The sequence below is a fragment of the Ammodytes marinus genome, assembly GCF_949987685.1.
Source record: "Ammodytes marinus genome assembly, chromosome: 15".
Classification (NCBI taxonomy): Eukaryota; Metazoa; Chordata; class Actinopteri; order Uranoscopiformes; family Ammodytidae; genus Ammodytes; species Ammodytes marinus.
The window spans coordinates 8,751,250-8,771,285 of record NC_137219.1 but is presented as its reverse complement, the minus strand read 5'-3'; the positions used below and the strand labels follow the sequence as shown (position 1 = coordinate 8,771,285).

At 38.4% G+C, this 20,036-nt stretch overlaps 7 gene segments (V, D, J or C); 4 read left to right on the top strand and 3 right to left on the bottom strand.

Moving 5' to 3' along the window:
* The first annotated feature begins 2,217 nt into the window (after window positions 1–2,217).
* Window positions 2,218–3,422, top strand: LOC307261658 (immunoglobulin lambda constant 1-like). The segment is given in 2 exons: window positions 2,218–2,245; window positions 3,100–3,422.
* A 2,910-nt stretch (window positions 3,423–6,332) lies between these two features.
* Window positions 6,333–6,810, bottom strand: LOC307261657 (Ig kappa chain V-III region PC 2154-like). The segment is given in 2 exons: window positions 6,759–6,810; window positions 6,333–6,667 (listed from the first exon to the last, which is right to left on the bottom strand).
* Window positions 6,811–7,427: 617 nt separating this feature from the next.
* LOC307261656 (Ig lambda-1 chain C region-like) lies at window positions 7,428–8,740 on the top strand. The segment is given in 2 exons: window positions 7,428–7,455; window positions 8,421–8,740.
* A 1,077-nt stretch (window positions 8,741–9,817) lies between these two features.
* Window positions 9,818–10,333, bottom strand: LOC307261655 (Ig kappa chain V region 3368-like). The segment is given in 2 exons: window positions 10,282–10,333; window positions 9,818–10,137 (listed from the first exon to the last, which is right to left on the bottom strand).
* Window positions 10,334–12,677: 2,344 nt separating this feature from the next.
* Window positions 12,678–13,878, top strand: LOC307261653 (immunoglobulin lambda constant 1-like). The segment is given in 2 exons: window positions 12,678–12,705; window positions 13,556–13,878.
* Window positions 13,879–16,177: 2,299 nt separating this feature from the next.
* LOC307261652 (immunoglobulin lambda constant 1-like) lies at window positions 16,178–17,409 on the top strand. The segment is given in 2 exons: window positions 16,178–16,205; window positions 17,087–17,409.
* Window positions 17,410–18,711: 1,302 nt separating this feature from the next.
* LOC307261651 (Ig kappa chain V region BS-5-like) lies at window positions 18,712–19,237 on the bottom strand. The segment is given in 2 exons: window positions 19,192–19,237; window positions 18,712–19,022 (listed from the first exon to the last, which is right to left on the bottom strand).
* Between the last annotated feature and the right edge of the window lie 799 nt (window positions 19,238–20,036).

The following is a 20,036-nucleotide window of genomic DNA, read 5'->3' as shown; positions in this document are numbered from 1 at the left end:
TGTCACATAGTGAATTCTTTATGCTTTTGAAAAATAAATAAACATTTCATGCTCCCATGTTGTATCTGGTCACCATTTTTTCACCCTTCATTTTTGAATCTGAAATAATCTAAAATTAATATTTTCTTGGTTAAACTGACAGCTGATGTATTCTCTATGGAACAAAAGCCAACGTGAAGTTAATTGAAGTAAATGTAACAAGCACTTCCTTTTGGACTATGATGAACTTTTAATTTCTGATGTAACAATATCATCGTGTGCTTTTAGAGGTTCTGCACAAACACATTATTCTTGGAAATGCACTATTATCTATCAATCAAAACATGCACGGACAAAATGGAAAAAACATTAAAATAAAAGTATTTTCTTTATGAATTTAGTTCATAAAAAATCAGGATAAAAAACGTCTTATGAAAATAACCAATGGTAGAGATTTAAATTATAAATGTTTTCTAAGAATTATTTTTTATATTGTAGATGGTTGTGTGTTGACAAATGCAGAGAGCATTATATAAAGTATAAAAACATATTGGCTACATATATTTTAAATATGGTTCATGAATTGATCAAAGCAAAATTAATTCATAAATTCATTAATTAAACTCTTATTTTATCCTTCACAAGTAAAGTTCAAATTAAAATTTGTGTTAGTGTTTTTTCACATAAAGTGAGATGACAATAACTATCGGGAGACAGTGTAAATAGAAATATTTGAGTGGCATTTACTAGTTTGTAGCTGAGGCTCAAGAATAGCCATTAGTTTCTGCAACCAAGGTGGCAGAAGACTCAAAAGCAAAATCTGTGGCCAAGAAAGTGAAAGGAAAGATTTTTTTTGAACTGGTGGATTAACAACTGTGTTGCAGCCAGAGGCCCAATCACTAAGAACTAATGTAAGAGAATAAGTCCCCGCTCCAATCTGGTATTGGTCTCATATTAAATTATCGTTATTATTAAAGGGAGAAGGGAAGATCACTATATAGTTTGTGCTTGGTGATGTTCCTGTCAGCTCTGTGTTCACTGGTCTGTGTCAGAGTCTCTTCCTCTTCAGCAGCTGCAGTCGGTTCCTGCTGTAACAGCTCAGTGTCTCTGCAGTCTGACTGAGGGAGGTTTTTGTACGACCATAAATCACTGTGTGAACACCCTAATACTGTTGATGTAGTGGTAACTCTGACAGTAATAAACTGCTGCATCTTCAGTCTGAACTCCACTGATGGTCAAAGTGAAGTCAGAGCTGCTTCCACTGCCACTAAACCGAGCTGGTGTTCCTGATTGAAGCCGTTTAGCATAATATATGAGGAGCTTTGGAGGCTGTCCAGATTTTTGTTGATACCAGGACATACAGTCAGCAGCACTACCCGAACAGCCGGCCACAGCTTTGCTTGTCTTACAGGTCAGAATGACAGTGGATCCTGCTGTAGCTGTCTCTACTGGAGGCTGAGTCACAGTCACCTGACCGCTGCATCCTGCAGACAAAAACAAATCATTCATTTATCATCAGAAAGAAATGAGAGAAAAGGCAGCACATCATGTTTAAATGTTGCTGAGTGAATGAACCTGTAAAACAGCAGCAGGCCAGCGTCCAGATGAGGATGGAGATGAGAGTCATGGTGGTTTCTGCTGTGTTGACTGACAGATCTGAGTCCTGCAGTGTTGAACTCACAGGACTATAAACCTTCTCAGTTCACTGGAGGATCAGCTGACCATGCAAAGCCTCCTCTCTATGGAAATGATTTCTCTGTCTCAACACACTGAAGGCAACGTGGGACACAACATCAGGAGGAATACTCTTTGGATTTACACCTTCTATCATCTTAATGGAATAGAGGAAATACTTATTACTTAATACTTATTTTAGGATAAGTGTGTGTCCACTGTGGTTGGTATGCTATGTCTGTTTGACTGGCTTTAATTTACTAACAAGGTTTACTCTAAATAATATGTTTATTCTTTTGTTAAATGTCAGTTTGTAAATCATTAATATTTGAATGCATCATGTTAATTTAATCATGTATCAACTGATATAAAACTGAAAAAAGTACTTTGTTAATAGGAAACTGTTATTGTTCTCTGTCAGGTGCAGAAAAGTGAAGAAAATGAAAGATATAAACTTAATTAATACATTAATTTCAATCCATATCTTTAAAAAAGCTTTGTAGTTTAAACAAGTATACATTTGTCTGTTTTATTTAACAAGCAGAGTGCTTTTTCAGTGGAAAGATGCTTGTTCTCAGTGCAGGAGGTTTTTGTACGGCCACTGAATGAGTTTGTATCACTGTGGTGGACGTTTGGTGGAGGAACCAAACTCATCATTGACTGTAAGTACCAGAGATTTCAAATTTTTACAACTCATTTTGCAAATTTAACTCTCAACAAATATCTTTTGAGTTTTATGAAGTTCAGTGTTAGAATGTTGATTATTTTTGCATTTTATGAAACAAGGCTGATCTCACAATCTGAGAAGAAACTTTACAGAGTTCAATATTTATTCAGTTTTCATTAAATGTAAAGAAACAGAAATAATGCTAGTATCTGATAACTCATTTTCATGTAAACTTTAAATCAAATTTCGCTTGAAAATGAACATTTGGGTTCATTAAACTTTTAATGCTAAAAAAATAATATCGGAATTTAATTTAGTTTAAATGTTTTAATTTGTTTTCATTTAATACTTTTAAATAGTTCAAACTGTTTCTAGATTTAAAATCTGATGGGGATTCCCGCTAAACACAAACATGGTTTTATCAGTAAATGCAGCTTTTCTCTGTGTTCACGGTTCATTCATTTTACATGTAGTGAAAAGGAAGTGAAAGAGACAGGTGACAAAGGTTTCATCTGTGTGAGTGTTTCAGCTCAGTCACTTTAAACAAGAGAAAATCATCACAAGTTATTCTCTGTCACATGTTATGAAACAAATAGCAAAATGTCATCAATAACCGTTATCAATTAAGCTAATTTACCCTTCAATCATGTGGCTGATGGACTGAGTGATTTATAAGTTAAACAGCAGTCTTTATTGTGACAAAAAACAAAAATCTACCAATGAGACTTATATTTCTTAATTCCCAAACCTTCCCTCTGGTTCCCCTCTCTCTCCTCCAGTGGGTGTGGTGCGGCCCACCCTGAGCGTCCTCCCCCCCTCCACTGAGGAGCTGCAGCAGGGCAGTGCCACACTGGTGTGTCTGGCCAGCGGGGGCTTCCCCTCAGCCTGGAGGCTGGGCTGGAAGGTGGGGGGCAGCAGCACCTCCTCGGGGGTGTCACACAGCCCGGAGGCCCCGGGGAGAGACGGCCACTACAGCTGGAGCAGCACCCTGAGCCTCCCTGCAGACCAGTGGAGGAAGGCGGCCGCAGTGAGCTGTGAGGCCAGTCTGAACGGACAGAGCCCTGTCACTCAAACCCTGGACCCTGACAGCTGCTCAGTGTAGACAAACAACAGCACTGAGTTTCAGACAAACAAATACAATCTGCTGTACTGTAGGTCTGTTTAATTAACATGTGATCTACTGATGTTCTGCTTTTCTTTTCTTATACATTCATACTTTATCACTGTCTCATAGTGGATTCTTTATGCTTTTGTAAGAGAAATAAACATTTCATGCTCCCATGTTGTATCTGGTCACCATTTTTTCACCCTTCATTCTTGAGTCTGAAATAATCTAAAATTAATATTTTCTTGGTTAAACTGACAGCTGATGTATTCTCTATGGAACAAAAGCCAAAGTGAAGTTAATTTAGATGTAACAAGCACTCCCTCTTGGACTATGATGAACTTTATGTAATTTCTGATGTAACAATATCAATTTGAGCTTTTAGAGGTTCTGCACAAACACATTATTCTTGGAAATTAACTATAATCTATCAATCAAAACATGCACAGACAAAATGGAAAAAACATTAAAATAAAAGTATTTTCTTTATGAATTTTGTTCATGGACATTACTATTTTTAATTAAAAATCAGGATAAAAAACGTCTTATGAAAATAACCAATGGTAGAGATTTAAATTATAAATGTATTCTAAGAATTATTTTTTATATTGTAGATGATTGTGTGTTGACAAATGCAGAGAGCATTATATAAAGTATAAAAACATATTGGCTACATACAGTATCTCACATAAGTGAGTACACCCCTCACATGTCTTCAAATATTTCATTATATCTTTCCATGGGACAACACTGAAGAAATGACACTTTGATATAATGTAAAGTAGTCAGCGTACAGCTTGTATAACAGTGTAAATTTACTGTCGCCTCAAAATAACTCGACACACAGCCATTAATGTCTAAACTGAAGGCAACAAAAGTGAGTACACCCCTAAGAAAAAATGTCCAAATTGGGCCCAAAGTGTCAATATTTTGTGTGGCCACCATTATTTTCCAGCACTACCTAAACCCTCTTGGGCATGGAGTTCACCAGAGCTTCACAGGTTCCCACTGGAATCCTCTTCCACCCATTCATGACGACATCACGGAGCTGGTCGATATTAGAGACCTTGCGCTCCTCCATCTCCCGTTTTAAGAAGCCCCAAAGATGCTCAATAGGGTTTATGGCTGGAGACATGCTGGGCTGTCCATCACCTTTACCCTCAGCTTCTTTAGCAAGCCACTGGTCATCTTGGAGGTGTGTTTGGGGTCGTTATCATGTTGCCATACTGCCCTGCGGCCCAGTTTAAGACGGTTGAGTGCACGTTTTCAGCGTCACACCAAGAGGTTGGTTTTGGAAAATAGACGTATGAGTGCTGCCAGCATTGCTGCAGGGCTTGAAGGGGTGGGGGGTCAGCCTGTCAGTGCTCAGACCATACGCCGCACTCTGCATCATACTGGTCTGCATGGCTGTTGTCCCAGAAGGAAGCCTCTTCTAAAGATGATGCAAAAGAAAGCCCACAAACAGTTTGCTGAAGACAAGCAGACTACGGACATGGATCACTGCAACCATGTCCTGTGGTCTGATGAGACCAAGATAAACTTATTTGGTTCAGATGGTGTCAAGTATGTGTGGTGGCAACCAGGTGAGGAGTACAAAGACAAGTGTATCTTGCCTATAGTCAAGCATGGTGGTTGGAGTGTCATGGTCTGGGGCTGCATGAGTGCTGCCAGCACTGGGGAACTACAGTTCATTAAATGCTAACATGTACTGTGACATACTTGAGCAGAACATGATCCCCTCCCTTCATAAACTGGGCCGCAGGGTGGTATTGCAACATGATAACGACCCCAAACACACCTCCAAGATGACCACTGCCTTGCTAAATAAGCTGAGGGTAAAGGTTATGGCCTGGCCAAGCATGTCCCCAGACCTAAACCCTATTGAGCATCTTTGGGGCTTCTTAAAACAGGAGATGGAGGAGCGCAAGGTCTCCAATATCCACCAGCTCCGTGATGTCGTCATGAATGAGGGGAAGAGAGTTCCGGTGGCAACCTGTGAAGCTCTGGTGAACTCCATGCCCAAGAGGGTTAAGGCAGTGCTGGAAAATAATGGTGGCCACCCAAAATATTGACACTTTGGGCCCAATTTGGACATTTTAACTCAGGGGTGTACTCACTTTTGTAACCGACAGTTTAGACATTAATGTCTGTGTGTCGAGTTATTTTGAGGGGACAGTAAATTTACACTGTTATATAAGCTGTACACTGACTACTTTATATTGTATCAAAGTGTCATTTATTCAGTGTTGTCCCATGAAAAGATATAATGAAATATTTGAAGAAATGTGAGGGGTGTACTCATTTTTGTGATATACTGTATATTTTAAATATGGTTCATGAATTGATCAAAGCAAAATTAATTCATAAATTCATTCATTAAACTCTTATTTTATCCTTCACAAGTAAAGTTCAAATGAAAGTTTGTGTTAGTGTTTTTTCACATAAAGTGAGATGACAATAACTATCTGGAGACAGTGTAAATAGAAATATTTGAGTGGCATTTACTAGTTTGTAGCTGAGGCTCAAGAATAGCCATTAGTTTCTGGAACCAAGATGGCAGAAGACTGAAGACTCAAAAGCAAAATCTGTGGCCAAGAAAGTGAAGGAAAGTTATTTTTTTAACTGGTGGATTAACAACTGTGTTGCAGCTGGAGGCCCAATCACTAAGGACTAATGTAAGAGAATAAGTCCCTGCTCCAATCTGGTATTGGTCTCATATTAAATAATTATTATTAAAGGGAGAAGGGAAGATCACTATATAGTTTGTGCTTGGTGAGGTTCCTGTCAGCTCTGTGTTCACTGGTCTGTGTCAGAGTCTCTTCCTCTTCAGCAGCTGCAGTCGGTTCCTGCTGTAACAGCTCAGTGTCTCTGCAGTCTGACTGAGGGAGGTTTTTGTACGACCATAAATCACTGTGTGAACACATCAGCACTGTTGATTTCATGAACACCCATACAGTAGTAATCCCCTGCATCTTCATTCTGAACTCCACTGATGGTCAGAGTGAAGTCAGAGCTGCTTCCACTGCCACTAAACCGAGCTGGTGTTCCTGAATGAAGCTCGTTAGCATATTCTATGAGGAGCTTTGGAGGCTGTCCAGATTTCTGCTGATACCAGGACATACAGTCAGCACCACTACTGCAGTCGGCTACATCTTGGTTGGTCTTACAGGTCAGAATGACAGTGGACCCTGCTGTAGCTGTCTCGACTGGAGGCTGAGTCACAGTCACCTGACCGCTGCATCCTGCAGACAAAAACAAATCATTCATTTATCATCAGAAAGAAATGAGAGAAAAGGCAGCACATCATGTTTAAATGTTGCTGAGTGAATGAACCTGTAAAACAGCAGCAGGCCAGCGTCCAGATGAGGATGGAGATGAGAGTCATGGTGGTTTCTGCTGTGTTGACTGACAGATCTGAGTCCTGCAGCGTTGAACTCACAGGACTATAAACCTTCTCAGTTCACTGGAGGATCAGCTGACCATGCAAAGCCTCCTCTCTATGGAAATGATTTCTCTGCTCTCAACACACTGAAGGCAATGCGGGACACAACATCAAGAGGAATACTCTTTGGATTTACACCTTCTATCATCTTAATGGAATAGAGGGAATACTTATTATCTAATATTTATTTTAGGATAAGTTTGTGTCCACTGTGGTTGGTATGATATGTCTGTTTGTCTGTCTTTATTTTACTTACAGGGTTTTCTTTTGATAAATATGTAAGTTTAAGTTTTTGCTAAAAATGAGTTTGTAAATTAGTAATATTTGAATGCATCATGTTAATTTAACCATGTATCAACTGATATAAAACTGAAAAAAGTACTTTGTTAATAGGAAACTGTTATTGTTCTCTGTCTGGTGACGAAAAGTGAAGAAAATGAAAGATATAAACTTAATTAATACATTAATTTCAATCCATATCGTTAAAAAAGCTTTGTAGTTTAAACAAGTATACATTTGTTGGTTTTATTTAACAGGCAAAGTGTTTTTTCAGTGGAAAGATGCTTGTTCTCAGTGCAGGAGGTTTTTGTACGGCCACTGAATGAGTTTGTATCACTGTGGTACACGTTTGGTGGAGGAACCAAACTCATCTTTCACTGTAAGTACCAGAACTTTCTAATTTATACAATTTATAATATTAGACTGAATTTAAAATCAGATTGTTACAAAACAAGAAATTATTTTTTTGATGACTTCTATTTTGTGGATTTTTTAAAATTCATCCATATTGTCTGATATCAAACTTTGGCTTAATCATCGTGCAGAGATTAATTTATATTTATAAAAACGCATGGATTATGTTACGGTGAAATATAAACAAAATTATTTTTTCAATTCAATATTTTTACATAGAGTTTGGTTGTGAATTTATTGCTGAGGAAAAAGTTCATCATTTCGAAAAATAAAATGTAATTTATTCTTTATTTGTTATGACTCTCTAACATTTAAACAATTGTTAAGTAACAAATCTAATGCAGATGTGTTTAAAACAAATAAGTGAGTTTATTTGTTCGTCCAGTGAAGCTATAGTTTGGGTTCACAGTTCGTTAGTTTAAAGTGGTGAAAAGGAAGTGAAACAAACAGATGCCAAAGTCTTCAACTGTATTCAGACATTACACTTGCAGCGAGGAATTTATTTTCTGTCAAACATTAAAAACCTTAGAAGGGGAATTAATCTTATCGCTATAAGTGAAACTGTTCCACTACATTTATCATTATTCATGTTGCATTATTTTCTATTTCTGTTCATAATGAGGCAACAATAGAAGATTCATTCAATGGTAAAAAGTTAAGAAGTTTTACTATTGTATTCATGAAACCCTAATTCGCTTCCCTCTCTGAGCTCCTCTCCTCTGTCTGATCCCAGCGTCCTGCACACAGCTCATCCACTGCAGTGTTAACCTCTGTCATGTATCATGAGTGTCTCCCGCTCAGCTGTCTGTCCCACAGTGGAAGTTAATGTGCTCCTTGTGTGTCTCTGCTCTCCCCTCCAGCTGGCCCCATGGTCAGGCCCTCAGTCTCTCTGCTTCCCCCCTCCTCTGAGCAGCTCTCTGGGGGCTTGGCCACGCTGGCCTGCCTGCTGACTGGCTACTCTCCTCAGGGAGCCGTGGTGAGCTGGGAGGTGGATGGCACAGAGGTGACAGAGGGCGTCCTGAGCAGCTCAGAGGAGGAGAAGAGCGGACGCTACAGCAGCAGCAGCACCCTGAGTCTGAGCCAGGAGCGCTGGATGGAAGGAGAGCTGTACTCCTGCAAGGTCCTCCATCATGACCACAGCCACACCCAGTCCCTCCACAGGAGCCAGTGTAAGGGCTAGAGGGGCTGGCCCAAGCCCAGGACAGGAGCTCAGTGTGGGGGGGAGGGAGCAGGAGGAACACACCTGCAGCTCTGATCAATACCAGTTTGAATGTTTGTAGAGGAAACTAGAGCTTTGTGTGACAGAGAACAACACTGCTGTAAAGTGTTGGACGACGACTTAGAGAATCATGTGTGTAGCTCAGCAGTTGGATGTGAGTGTGCTTAATAACTGTCATGTTGATGAGTGATGTTTTTGCTAATAAAGCTTATACTGATTAATAACTTCATATCATGTTTGTTCTTTTATCTCATGAAGAGTAGAAAGAAATATAAATTATTTGTATATCTTCACTTGATATTCTCCTCTGTGGCAATACAAATATGTTTTATTTATGTGGCCCAATATCACTCAACAGCCATTTGACGTCCTCTGTCCTTGGAACCTAGCCTGGTTCTATCAGATCATCGTATTTCATTTCATTCGTACAGAAGGTCTGAAAGGAAATGAAAATTAAGCAGAAGTAGGTAGACAGGTGGTACCAGGCTACTTGGACCCTTGACTCCCAAAGAAACTACTCCCTCCAAAAAACTTTAATGGGGTGAAAAAATGAAAATAGCTTGTGATTGAACAAATATTATTGTCATTTTACTATCTAGAGAAAGTGTAATTAGAAATAGTTGAGTGGCATTTAGTTGTTTGCAGCTGAGGCTCAAGAATAGCCATTCGTTTCTGTAACCATGATGGCAGAAGACTGAAGACTCAAATGCAAAATCTGTGGCCAAGAAAGTGAAGGAAAGTTTTTTTTCTGAACTGGTGGATTAACAAATGTGTTGCAGCTAGAGGCCCAATCACTAAGAACTAATGTAAGAGAATAAGTCCCTGCTCCAATCTGGTATTGGTCTCATATTAAATAATTATGATTAAAGGGAGAAGGGAAGATCACTATATAGTTTGTGCTTGGTGATGTTCCTGTCAGCTCTGTGTTCACTGGTCTGTGTCAGAGTCTCTTCCTCTTCAGCAGCTGCAGTCGGTTCCTGCTGTAACAGCTCAGTGTCTCTGCAGTCTGACTGAGGGAGGTTTTTGTACGACCATAAATCACTGTGTGAACACATTAGCACTGTTGAATGCATGAACACCCATACAGTAGTAATCCCCTGCATCTTCAGTCTGAACTCCATTGATGGTCAGAGTGAATTCAGGTTCAGATCCACTGCTGCTGAAACGACTGGTGGTACCAGAATGGCGGCTACTTATTTTGTAAAACAGCAGTTTGGGAGGCTGTCCAGGTTTCTGCAGGTACCAACTGAGATCATCATCAACTCCTGCACTGGCTGTACAGCTCAGAGAGACCGTCTCTCCCACGGCAACAGACTTTGATACAGGAGACTGAGTCACAGAAGGACTGGCACCTGATCCTGGAAATATGAAAATAATGAAAAGTACAATATTAAGCCATGAGAATTTATATCTGTGTGTATATAAATATGATACATTTAGCAAAGCCTAGATTCTGATGAATTAGTCAACAGTCCGTACAAAAGAAAGAAATGACTTCTCACCTTGAAGTCCTAACACCAGTGTGATCAGCAGTGGAGAGAGTAACATCTTCATTGTGATTGATCTCACTGTCAAAGAGACTGCACAGACGTGTCTCAGCGGCGCTTCATCTTAAACTGGTCTCAGAGCAGTGATGCATAGCCCTCATTCAAAACCTAAATGGCTTTGTTTGAATATTGATTTTAACATGCCCAGGATACATTATAGTATTGGTATCATTGTACAAATGTGTTCTCTAATTACAATTGAGTCACATTGTGTAAAAACGTTTTGTCCACCGTACAAGAGGGTTAACGTGAAAACAACAATCACTGTATCATCATGTTGTAATACATCAGTTTCCATCATATCAATGGAACTGATGTGTTTTTTTTAGGATTTTGGATGGAACATAATGCAAAGCTCAGTTTGGAGCTCAATTAAATAAAACATTAGTTCAATTAACAATAATATTCCAAATATATACACGTTTAATAATAAAGAGGTAAGTTTTTTATGATTTTTTTTCCCACTACCAATCATTATCTACAGTTTAGCATCATACTGCATATCGTAGTGTATTTCTATTGGCTTAGATGTGTATTATAAGAAGTGTGAGAGATTTGTTTAAAAGCAGATTAGTTAAAATATTCTCTATTTAGCACAGGTGAAGATCATGTTCCCATAGTATTCTGTTGGGCAAAGTGAGATTGAGAAAGTAGCAATGCTTTGATCAAGTTATCGTGATAATCTGAAAATAAAATGAGACTCTGGTTTCGTACAAACTCTCTAAAAGGGTACTATTTTAATTAGTGTCTTGTCTTGTATTTTTGTGTGTTTTTATTTGAGTTTGGTTGAATTCTTTTTTAATTAGAAAAATGCTTAAGGTACAGCAACTGAGTCCAGGAATATCAAGGTTTTTTCTCTCTCTTAACCTGTAATTTTTATTTTATTTAAATGTTCTATTTCTATTCGTTCGCTTTTAAATGTTTTATTCAATCGCTTATTCTAATGTGTATTGTGTATTTTAATATTGCCCCTGTAAAGCACTTTGAATGGCCTTGTGTCTGAATTGTGCCATATAAATAAACTTGCCTTGCCTAGCCTCTCTTTGCTTTTTCTTAGAATTACTTCACAGCTAGTAAATGTATCACATAAAATGAGAAGAATACAATAAAGTTTGTGCTTGGTGATGTTCCTGTCAGCTCTGTGTTCACTGGTCTGTGTCAGAGTCTCTTCCTCTTCAGCAGCTGCAGTCGGTTCCTGCTGTAACAGCTCAGTGTCTCTGCAGTCTGACTGAGGGAGGTTTTTGTACGACCATAAATCACTGTGTGAACACCCTAATACTGTTGATGTAGTGGTAACTCTGACAGTAATAAACTGCTGCATCTTCAGTCTGAACTCCACTGATGGTCAGAGTGAAGTCAGAGCCGCTTCCACTGCCACTAAACCGAGCTGGTGTTCCTGAATGACGCGTTTTAGCATATTTTATCAGGAGCTTTGGAGGCTGTCCAGATTTTTGTTGATACCAATGCATCCAGTCATCTCCATCACTATCTCTGTTAACAGCTGGATTGATTTTACAGGTCAGAGTGACAGTGGATCCTGCTGTAGCTGTCTCTACTGGAGGCTGAGTCACAGTCACCTGACCGCTGCATCCTGCAGACAAAAACAAATCATTCATTTATCATCAGAAAGAAATGAGAGAAAAGGCAGCACATCATGTTTAAATGTTGCTGAGTGAATGAACCTGTAAAACAGCAGCAGGCCAGCGTCCAGATGAGGATGGAGATGAGAGTCATGGTGGTTTCTGCTGTGTTGACTGACAGATCTGAGTCCTGCAGTGTTGAACTCACAGGACTATAAACCTTCTCAGTTCACTGGAGGATCAGCTGACCATGCAAAGCCTCCTCTCTATGGAAATGATTTCTCTGCTCTCAACACACTGAAGGCAACGTGGGACACAACATCAGGAGGAATACTCTTTGGATTTACACCTTCTATCATCTTAATGGAATAGAGGAAATACTTATTACTTGATATTTATTTTTAGGATAAGTTTGTGTCCACTGTGGTTGGTATGCTATGTCTGTTTGACTGGCTTTAATTTACTAACAAGGTTTACTCTAGATAAATAATAGGTTTACTCTTTTGTTAAATGTCAGTTTGTAAATCATTAATATTTAAATACATCATGTTAATTTCATCAAGTATCAACTGATATAAAACTGAAAAAAATACTTTGTTACTAGGAGACTGTTATTGTTATTGTCAGGGGCAGAAAAGTGAAGACATTGAAAGATATAAACTTAATTAATACATTAATTTCAATCCATATTGTTTAAAAAGCTTTGTAGTTTAAAAAAGTATACATTTGTCTGTTTTATTTAATAAGCAGCGTGTTTTTTTCAGTGAGTAGATGCTTGTTCTCAGTGCAGGAGGTTTTTGTACGGCCACTGAATGAGTTTGTATCACTGTGGTGGACTTTTGGTGGAGGAACCAAACTCATCATTGACTGTAAGTACCAGAACTTTCAAATTTTTTCCAACGTATTTTGCTAATTTAATTGTTATCTAATATTTTTGAGTTGATGAAGTTCAGTGTTAGAATATTGATAATTTTTTGTAGTTTTTCAAACAAGGCTGATCTCACAATCTGAGAAGAAACTTTACAGAGATCAATATTCATTTGGTTTTCATTAAATGTAAAGACACTGAAAAAATGCTAGTTTCTGATAATTAATTTTCATGATAGCTTTAAATTATATTTAGCTCTGAAAATGTTGAAAAGTAACATTTGGTTTCAATAAACTTTTAACGCTTAGAATAATATAAGTATTTCATTTTGATGTAATTTATTCATTTTAGTCAATCAAACAGTTTAAAACCTTTTTAAATCTGATGGGGATTCCCGTTAAACACAAACATGGTTTATCAGTATATGCAGCTTTTCTCTGTGTTCACGGTTCATTCATTTTACATGTAGTGAAAAGGAAGTGAAAGAGACAGATGACAAAGGTTTCAACTGTATTCACATGAGTGTTTCAGCTCAGTCACTTTAAACAGGAGAAAATCATCACAAGTTATTCTCTGTCACACGTTATGAAACAAATAGCAAAATGTCATCAATAACCTTTATCAATTAAGCTAATTTATCCTTCAATCATGTAGCTGATGGACTGAGTGATTTATAAGTTAAACAGCAGTCTTTATTGTGACGAAAAACAAAACACTACCAATCAGACTTATTTTCCTTCAATCCCAAACCTTCCCTCTGGTTCCCCTCTCTCTCCTCCAGTGGGTGTGGTGCGGCCCACCCTGACCGTCCTCCCGCCCTCCACCGAGGAGCTGCAGCAGGGCAGTGCCACACTGGTGTGTCTGGCCAGCGGGGGCTTCCCCTCAGCCTGGAGGCTGGGCTGGAAGGTGGGGGGCAGCAGCACCTCCTCGGGGGTGTCACACAGCCCGGAGGCCCCGGGGAGAGACGGCCACTACAGCTGGAGCAGCACCCTGAGCCTCCCTGCAGACCAGTGGAGGAAGGCGGCCGCAGTGAGCTGTGAGGCCAGTCTGAACGGACAGAGCCCCGTCACTCAAACCCTGGACCCTGACAGCTGCTCAGTGTAGACAAACAACAGCACTGAGTTTCAGACAAACAAATACAATCCGCTGTACTGTAGGTCTGTTTAATTAACATGTGATCTACTGATGTTCTGCTTTTCTTTTCTTATACATTCATACTTCATCACTGTCTCATAGTGGATTCTTTATGCTTTTGTAAGAGAAATAAATATTTCATGCTCCCATGTTGTATCTGGTCACCATTTTTTCCTCCTTAATTTTTGATTCTGAAATAATCTAAAATGAATATTTTCTTGGTTAAACTGACAGCTGATGTATTCTCTATGGAACAAAAGCCAAAGTGAAGTTAATTTAAATGTAACAAGCACTTCCTCTTGGACTATGATGAACTTTATTTAATTTCTGATGTAACAATATCAATTTGAGCTTTTAGAGGTTCTGCACAAACACATTATTTTTGGAAGTTAACTATAATCTATCGATCAAAACATGCACAGACAAAATGGAAAAAACATTAAAATAAAAGTATTTTCTTTATGAATTGTGTACATGGACATTACTATTTTTAATAAAAAATCAGGATAATAAATGTCTTATGAAAATAACCTATGGTAGAGATTTAAATTATAAATGTATTCTAAGAATTATTTTTTATATTGTAGATGGGCTACATATTTTTTAAATATCGTTCATGAATTGATCAAAGCAAAATGCATTCATAAATTCATTCATTAAACTCTTATTTTATCCTTCACAAGTAAAGTTCAAATTAAAGTTTTTGTTAGTGTTTTACTTTTTTCACATAAAGTGAGATGACAATAACCATCTGGAGACAGTGTAAATAGAAATATTTGAGTGGCATTTACTGGTCTGTAGCTGAGGCTCAAGAATAGCCATTAGTTTCTGGAACCTGGAAGACTGAAGACTCAAAAGCAAAATCTGTGGCCAAGAAAGTGAAAGGAAAGTTTCTTTCTGAACTTGTGGATTAACAACTGTGTTGCAGCCAGAGGCCCAATCACTAAGAACTAATGTAAGAGAATAAGTCCCCGCTCCAATCTGGTATTGGTCTGATATTAAATTATCATTATTATTAAAAGGAGAAGGAAAGATCACTATATAGTTTGTGCTTGGTGATGTTACTGTCAGCTCTGTGTTCACTGGTCTGTGTCAGAGTCTCTTCCTCTTCAGCAGCTGCAGTCGGTTCCTGCTGTAACAGCTCAGTGTCTCTGCAGTCTGACTGAGGGAGGTTTTTGTACGACCATAAATCACTGTGTGAACACACCACCGCTATGGTAACTCTGACAGTAATAAACTGCTGCATCTTCAGTCTGAACTCCACTGATGGTCAAAGTGAAGTCAGAGCTGCTTCCACTGCCACTAAACCGAGCTGGTGTTCCTGATTGAAGCCGTTTAGTATAATATATGAGGAGCTTTGGAGTCTGTCCAGATTTCTGCTGATACCAATGCATCCAGTCTCCATCACTATCTCTGCGAACAGCTTGGCTGGTCTTACAGGTGAGAGTGACAGTGGATCCTGCTGTAGCTGTCTCGACTGGAGGCTGAGTCACAGTCACCTGACCGCTGCATCCTGCAGACAAAAACAAATCATTCATTTATCATCAGAAAGAAATGAGAGAAAAGGCAGCACATCATGTTTAAATGTTGCTGAGTGAATGAACCTGTAAAACAGCAGCAGGCCAGCGTCCAGATGAGGATGGAGATGAGAGTCATGGTGGTTTCTGCTGTGTTGACTGACAGATCTGAGTCCTGCAGTGTTGAACTCACAGGACTATAAACCTTCTCAGTTCACTGGAGGATCAGCTGACCATGCAAAGCCTCCTCTCTATGGAAATGATTTCTCTGCTCTCAACACACTGAAGGCAACGTGGGACACAACATCAAGAGGAATACTCTTTGGATTTACACCTTCTATCATCTTAATGGAATAGAGGGAATACTTATTATTTAATACTTATTTTAGGATAAGTTTGTGTCCACTGTGGTTGGTATGATATGTCTGTTTGTCTGTCTTTATTATACTTACAGGGCTTTCTTTTGATAAATACGTATAAGTTTTTGCTAAAAATGAGTTTGTAAATCATTAATATTTGAATGCATCATGTTAATTTAACCATGTATCAACTGATATAAAACTGAAAAAAATACTTTGTTACAAGTAGACTGTTATTGTTCTCTGTCAGGTGCCGAAAAGTCAAAAAAATGAACGATATAAACTTAATTAATACATTAATTTCAATCCATATCGTTAAAAAAGCTTTGTAGTTTAAACAAGTATACATTTGTTGGTTTTATTTAATAAGCAAAGTGTTTTTTCAGTGGAAAGATGCTTGTTCTCAGTGCAGGAGGTTTTTGTACGGCCACTGAATGAGTTTGTATCACTGTGGTACACGTTTGGTGGAGGAACCAAACTCATCATTGACTGTAAGTACCAGAAATTTCTAATTTTTACAACTAATTTTGCAAATTTAACTCTTAACAAATATCTTTTGAGTTTTATGAAGTTCAGTGTTAGAATGTTGAATATTTTTGTATTTTATGAAACAAGACTGATCTCACAATCTGAGAAGAAACTTTACAGAGATCAATATTTATTCAGTTTTCATTAAATGTAAAGAAACAGAAGTAATGCTAGTTTCTGATAACTCATTTTCATGTAAACTTTAAATAAAATTTCGCTTTGAAAGGTTTGAAAATGAACATTTGGTTTCATCAAACTTTAATCCTAAAAAAATAATATCGGAATTTAATTTAGTTTAAATGTATTAATTTGTTTTCATGTATTACTTTTAAATAGTTCAAACTGTTTTTAGATTTAAAATCTGATGGGGATTCCCGCTAAACACAAACATGGTTTTATCAGTAAATGCAGCTTCTCTCTGTGTTCACGGTTCATTCATTTTACATGTAGTGAAAAGGAAGTGAAAGAGACAGGTGACAAAGGTTTCAACTGTATTCACATGAGTGTTTCAGCTCAGTCACTTTAAACAGGAGAAAATCATCACAAGTTATTCTCTGTAACACGTTATGAACCAAATATGAAAATGTAATCGATAACCGCTATCAATTAACCTAATTTACCCTTCAATCATGTGGCTGATGGACTGATGGATTTATGAGTGAAACAGCATCAAAAAGTATTCTCTTTATTGTGACGAAAAAACAAGAAACTATTCAATAAGTAATATTTCTTCCTTCCCAACCCTTCCCTCTGGTTCCTCTGTCTCTCCTCCAGTGGGTGTGGTGCGGCCCACCCTGAGCGTCCTCCCCCCCTCCACTGAGGAGCTGCAGCAGGGCAGTGCCACACTGGTGTGTCTGGCCAGCGGGGGCTTCCCCTCAGCCTGGAGGCTGGGCTGGAAGGTGGGGGGCAGCAGCACCTCCTCGGGGGTGTCACACAGCCCGGAGGCCCCGGGGAGAGACGGCCACTACAGCTGGAGCAGCACCTTGAGCCTCCCTGCAGACCAGTGGAGGAAGGCGGCCGCAGTGAGCTGTGAGGCCAGTCTGAACGGACAGAGCCCCGTCACTCAAACCCTGGACCCTGACAGCTGCTCAGTGTAGAGCTTCAGCAACACTTCCTGTCTGGAGATGACGCTGCTTCTCTGATGGAGATCTTGATGGAGATACAGATCTCCTCTGTTCAGATATTTCTGCAAGTTTCACAGCTATCTGCTCATTGTGTTAGTGTGCATGTTGATTTCTAATACTGAACTACTGCTTATTCTTTCATCATAAATGTGATCATTAAATAAAACTATGAATTATAATGAGGCTGTGTCTTTGTATTTATTTTGAAATGAATAAGAACAAATTATGCTACCATAATTATACAGACGACACACAAATGTACATAACCATATCATCAGGAGACTACAGTCCGATACAAGCACTGAGTAAGTGCATTGAACAAATCAATGATTGGATGTGGCAACATTTCCTTCAATTAAACAACGACAAAACTGAAGTAATTGTCTTTGGTGCCAAAGATGAACAATTAAAAGTCAGCGCACAGCTTAAATCTGTAATGTTAGAAGCCACACACCAAGCCAGAAATCTTGGTGTTGTCGTAGACTCCGACTTGAATTTCAAGAAACACATTAAACCAATTAATAAGTCAGCCAACTACCAACTTAAAAACATATCAAGAATTAAAGGGCTTATGTCTCAGCAAGATTTAGAAAAACTTGTCCATGCATTTATCTTTAGTAGACTTGACTACTGCACTACTACTTTTATTTTATTTACTTATTTTCCTTCGCTTTTAAATGTTTTCCAATGTGTTTTATGTATTCTAATCTTGCCCCTGTAAAGCACTTTGAGTGGCCTTGTGTTTGAATTGTGCTATATAAATAAACTTGCCTTGCCTTGCCTTGCCTTCTTTTATGCATCATGAAATAAACCTTCTTCATCATCTCATTCATTATCAAAGCTGTTATTTTACTGTTATACAGTGTAACTTCTAAATACCATATACATTTGAAACTAAAACACTTTTTTAGAATAAGATAATCACATTCCTTAAAAAGGAATACATTTTATGATTTTGTTTCTGTTTATAATTGTTGTGTGCAGCTATACATACACATGTAGACATTGTTAATCATTGTCAATAGTCCCTCCTCTGCTTACCCTTAAAGCTACTGAATTAAGTGACAAGAACATTAGTTCAAAACTGTATCTTGAGGAGAGTCTGTGAGATTGTTTCAGTATTATTTAGATATATTGTGGTTCTGCTTTGGTGACTCTTGTGTTGTGTTCACTGGACCAGTTCTCCTCATCACAGTCTCTTCACCAACCCTCTGCACCTGCAACAGGCCGTTTTCACTTCAGTCAAACTGAGGGAGGTTTTTGTACGGCTCTGAATCACTGTGTGAACACTCCACCACCATGGTCACCCAGACAGTAGTAATCTCCAGCATCTTCTGCCTTAAAGCTGCTGATGGTTAGAGTGTAGTCAGAACCAGATCTACTGCCACTGAATCGAGATGGAGTTCCTGAGTTGAGAGTTGATGCTCTGTATATAAGAAGTTTGGGAGCCTGTCCAGGTTTCTGAAGGTACCAACTGAGATCAGCACCAATATTTGAACTCCCTGTGGAGCTGATGGTCACAGTTCCTCCAAGACTGACAGACTTGGATTTGTCAGCTTGAGTCAGAAAGTTGTTTGCAGAAGACTCTGTAGTGATAAAAGAAATATGAAGCTTGAGAAATAGCAGTTCATTAAAATTATTAATATAAATTGATTAGATTAGATTCGAAGCAAACTAAAAGGAAGTAATATTAACACTAAATATCAACTTCAGACTTTAAAAAAAAATCTTAGATAAATGTTACAAACGTCTCACCCTGACACAGAAAACCCAACATGACAAGCAGAGTTATTGGCGACATCATCCTGGTGCAGTTTGCAGTGTGAATGTATGGAAACAGGTCAGACTCGCTGTGAGAGAAGAACTTAAACTCTGGGAACAGTGATGCGTAAAAGTCATGCAAATATATATCCGAGAAGGCGAACACACACCTGTTCATGTGAAAGAGAAAAAGCTGATGTGGAGTTAGAGTTCTTCATCTTGAGAAACATTTGGTTATTGTCTCATTTGTTCTCCGTTGTTTCTTCTCTTATTTATTTATTTGTTTGTTTATTCATTCTATTCTGGTGCCTCATGTCATGTGCATGGCACCCCCTGCTGGTATGTGCATCCATATTGAAGCCACAACAACTGACTCTGGATTCACTTTAATTTTCATACTGTCATAAGGAGATAGAAGCAGGAAGGCAGGGATGTAAACCCATCTTACCTCAGTGTGTTATCTTGTTCTGAAATAAGTGGAGGCCTGTTCAGCTTCCAATGGCAAACATATTGTACAATGTTATTTCACACTTAACTGTAAGAGTTCTACATTTTATCTGCAAAACTAAATCATATTTGCATTGTAACTGATAGCATTCTGATATTAGCAACTAGCTTAAATACAGCATCACACAACCACTAGCAATTGTAGAATCTTAGTCTTTTGATTTTTACCTAACATTATAGGTTATACATGTACTGTCTTTTTTCTTTTACCAAGACACCAGACCACTGAGTTGAGAAAAGACGTGCAGTGTTGATTGAATCACACTTATTATCTAACATGCTATATGTTACCATGTGTACAGGTCAACTTTGTGTGTCTTTCATTTGGTTGA